General features: G+C 39.4%; 1 pseudogene; it reads right to left on the reverse strand.

Moving 5' to 3' along the window:
* Positions 1-1,084: 1,084 nt before the first annotated feature.
* LOC138755930 (U2 spliceosomal RNA) lies at positions 1,085-1,254 on the reverse strand (annotated as a pseudogene).
* Between the last annotated feature and the right edge of the window lie 3,307 nt (positions 1,255-4,561).

Here is a 4,561-nt window from a genome sequence, read left to right on the forward strand (position 1 = left end):
TTCCATTTTCCAAGTTGACATTATACATTTTTTTCCTATCGCTAAGGCTATCATAATGAATTTTTTTTTGCAATAAATTCATTTTCTGCATTGATTTAACCATAAATTTGGCTACTTTATTCTTTTTACTTGTCTTTTGTCCAGTTTTATCTAACATTGGGTCCAAATTAAGGTTAAAACCCCCTCCTATCAATATATTTCCTTGCGTGTCCGCAATCTTCCAAAAAATATCCTGCGTAAACTTTTGATCCTCCCCATTAGGTGCGTATATATTGAGCAAATTCCAAAATTCTGAGTATTTCTGACACTTTATCATTGCATACCTCCTTGCTGGATCTATTATTTCCTCTTCTATTTTGATTTGTACATTTTTGTTAACTAGTATGGCTACACCTCTAGCTTTTGAATTATAGGATGCTGCCATTACGTGTCCTACCCAGTCTCTCTTTAGTTTGTTATGTTCTGCTTCAGTTAGATGGGTTTCCTGCACAAATACTATATCTATTTTTTTCCTTCTTCAATAAATTTAGTTGCCTCTTCCTTTTAATTTGGTTATGTATTCCATTAATGTTTATAGACATATAGTTCAACATGGCCATCTTATATCTTGCATACATCTCTTTTCCACTTCTTTGCCACCTCCATCCCCATTTTCATCTCTGTTTTCTCTTATTACACTTAATATACAACAACACATTTAAGAGATAAAGTACCCCTGCAGTTCCCACATCCATTAATACCTCAACCCAAAAGTTCTCCCCCCCCTCTCTGAGTTGCCCCATACCCCTTGCCAGGCAACCACAACTCCCCTTTTCATTTGGGTTGCGATCTTGTTCACAGCATCAACTGATTTTACAGTGACGGTTATTATTCCCTGTCCACCCAGCCCTCTCCAGAAAACACTTTTTTTTAACACATATGACAAAGCTCTCTCTCTTCTTTTTTTATCCCCCTTACTCCCTTCCTTCCCTTCTCTTTTCCCTTTTTAGTTCTTTACATATACATTGTTTTTACATCTTTATATATACTTTATCGCCATTCTTCATTCTTTTTATTTTTTTATTTTTATTTTTTATTTTTATTTTTTTGGTGCACCAATCCCAGAGGCACTGCAATACTGGACGGAGCAAGCCCCTATTCCATCTCCCTGTTCCAAAAATCAATTTAATATATGGTCCCTAGATAAGGGACATATCAGATATTAAACTGATAAGAACAGATACTACACTTGATCTTAGCCAAAAGGCCATTCTTCATTCTTGTTACATCTCTTCATCTCTTCTCCTGTCCTGCAAACGTTCTGCAAATTCTTGCGCTTTCTCTGGATCCAAGAACAGTCTGTTTTGCTCCCTGGGTATAAATATTTTAAGCACGGCTGTATGTCTTAATATGAATTTGTAAACTTTTTTCCATAAAGTTGATTTCGCTGTATTAAATTCCTTCCTCCTCTTTAAGAGTTCAAAACTTATGTCTGGGTAAAAAAATATTTTTTGACCCTTGTATTCCAATGGTTTATTATCTTCTCTAATTTTATTCCTTGCCTGTTCCGGTATATTTTCTCTTGTTGTATATCTCAAAAATTTTACTAAGATGGATCTTGGTTTTTGATGTGTCTATGATTTTGAAGCGAATGCTCTGTGTGCCCTTTCTATTTCCATTTCTTCCTGCATTTCTGTTGTTCCCAGGACCTTCGGGATCCATCCTTTTATAAATTCCTTCATGTCTGTGCCTTCTTTACCCTCCTTCAGGCCCACTATTTTTATGTTGTTTCACCAATTTTCCAACATATCAATTTTCTGAGATGATAAATCTTGTCTTTAATTTTTTTGTCACTTTCTTCCAATTTTTCTCTTAAGTCATTTACTTCCATTTCTACAGCCGTTTCCCACTCTTCCACATTCTCTACTCTTTACCCTATTTCTGTCATTATCAGTTCTAACCTTTGCATTTTATCTTCTGTTCTTTTCATTTTCCTTTTAATTGCATTAAACTCTAATGACAACCATTCTTTTAGTGATCTCATTTGTTCTTCAAAAAAGACTTCATCTATATTCTGTTCATCAGTTTTACTTTTTATTTCTCTTTGTCCATCAGTTTTACCTTCTATTTCTCTGTGAAGATCTTGGTCTTCTTCCTTTTCTTCTGTGTCAGTATCTGTGCTTGTCTTCTTCTCTGCTTTGTATCTGTGTCTCTTCTGGTTTTTCTGATGAGCTGCTTGTATCTCTTTGTTAGGCCTCTTCTTGCTGGGCCTCTTGTTGCTGTTCCTCCCCTCTTGGGCTGCTCGTCTGTTGTGCTTCTTGACATTGGTCTTCTTGTCGATCTTCCCTCTGTCTGTTTTCCACATCTGTTTCGTCACACCCTCTTCTGCTGTTGGGCATCTTTCAACTGCTCGGTCTGTGACAGCCCGCTCCTCTGCTGAGCCCCCTTCCCGCCGGTGTCCTCTTTGTCCTCTGATTGCGCACTTTTGTTTGGCTCCAAGAGCCATTTTTGTAGTGTACAGGCTGGTGGGTCTCGACTCTGCAGGGCAGGTACAGACCTTGAGGGTCGGGCACTCCTCGTCACCACAGTGTCCTGTTCCTTCCTGCAGGTAAGGCCTTCTTCCTTCTTCTCCGGCGACATTTTTACTTCTTTTTTTCCAGCTGTTCTTACTTTCTTCTTCTTGGGAGCCATCTTCTTTCTCTTCTCTGTATCTTTATCTTCCATTTCTTGTACTTTATTTCTGTTATGCTTTGCTTTTTCCTAACTTTTTTTTCTATTTTCCTGGAGAGGGCTGGTTTTCCCGAATGGCCACTACTCCATCACGTGACTCCCTCACATAGATTAAAACTTGAAGAGCAAATAAGATAGCACTACTTCATTCTATAACAGGAGTCTTTAAATTTGGTCGATGAGCCTGTTAGAAGGATTCATGTGTCTTGACGATCTCCTGATTGATTGTCCTTGAATCTGAGTCACTGCCTCAGATGATATCTTCTCAGATGTGTATTCAGGTTGTTCAGCAGTATCCGTTTTTCCATCTACTGTGGCTGGTTGCATTTGAAGATCTGGACGATTTTTTCCCAGAACAGCAACTTCATCTGTCTAAATGGTGTATGATCTTGGTTGGACTTCACTAAGGACAGTTCCCTTCTGAGTCCACAAGTTTGTTTTGTCTTTTAGCCTTACTTGGCCACCAGTGCAGAGTTCTAGTAGGTTTTTGTTCCTCTGTCAAAGTAATACTTTTGCTTTTCTTTCTGTTGTTCTTTGAACTTCCTCACTTTCTCCCCCTCTTTTGTTTTTAGGAGGTTCTCCTGAATGGGTAGGTTTGATCTTAGCCAACGCCCCATAAGGAGTTGTGCTTGACATACCACACAGGAGCAGCATTGTGCAGTGTACTAACATGCTCTGGTAGAAGTCTGTTCCACTGTCTTTTGCCTTGTTCATCAGTCTTTTCACTGTCTGCACTGATTTTTCCACTAGACCATTGGACTACTGTGGAAAATGAGGAATTGACGTGGTGTGTACAAAGCCCCACTCTTTGGCAAATTGTTGGAACTTTAAATTGCAAAACTGGGGTCCATTGTCTGTGAAGACCTCACTTGCCATGCCACGTCTGGAGAATATAACTTTCATACCTGTTATTACAGCATCTGCAGCATGTTCAGTTTACACACCTCTGGATACAGGAAGTTTGTGACTACAAGATAGTCCTTCCCTTGACATTCAAATAGGTCAGCACCTACCTTCTGGTAAGGTCTGTATGGTGCTGGGTGTGGCTTTAGAGGTTCTGCAGGATTGCTTGCTTGATATTTCTGGCATATTGTACAGTTTGACACTTCATTTGTTATATCATTGTTGATTCTTGGCCAGTACATCACCTCTCATGTTCTTTTCTTATACTTACCGATTCCGAAATGTCCTCCATGGATCCTTTTTAGCATCTCTTTTCTCAGACTCTTTGGGATAAGAATTTTACTTCCTAAGTAGATGATGTCTTCAACCACTGATCAATACTTTCTTCTGTTTTCTGTACACATGCGAAAAATCTGTTCCTCTCAAATTTCACGTTACGTTTAGGTATGCAGTATGCCTTAAACTATTCCATTATTTTTTCCAGTTTCATTTTGTCTCCTTCAGCAGCAAATGTGAAGTTATTATACACCTCCAAGGCTTCATCACCCACGACATGTGTTCTGGTAAACTTGTACCTCTCACTTTGTTCGTTTTAGATTGGTCACAGTGTTTGAGCTACCGAAAGAAAACAGAGACACATGCCGAGAGCACTTCCATTTATACCAATCTTTACTACAAAATCCTAAGCTGATTTCAAACTACAATATGCAAGCCCTTCCCAATTATACTTATCAATGCCTGGACTGGTCCCAACTGCCGAAGCGAGGCAACGACCGCACACTTGTAGTAGGTTGCCGGGGAGCTGGTAGCAGCTTCTCCACTTCCCCTGATTGGGACGTTGGTTGGACTCTAGAAGTTCTTCTTCTTGCCGAGAGATGTTTCCACCCCTCGGAGAGTCTGAAACTTCAGCAGTGGGATCATGGCTTATATTACCCAAAAATTGTTTACT

This window comes from Narcine bancroftii, chromosome 2 (genome assembly GCF_036971445.1).
Source record: "Narcine bancroftii isolate sNarBan1 chromosome 2, sNarBan1.hap1, whole genome shotgun sequence".
NCBI classification, from domain to species: Eukaryota; Metazoa; Chordata; class Chondrichthyes; order Torpediniformes; family Narcinidae; genus Narcine; species Narcine bancroftii.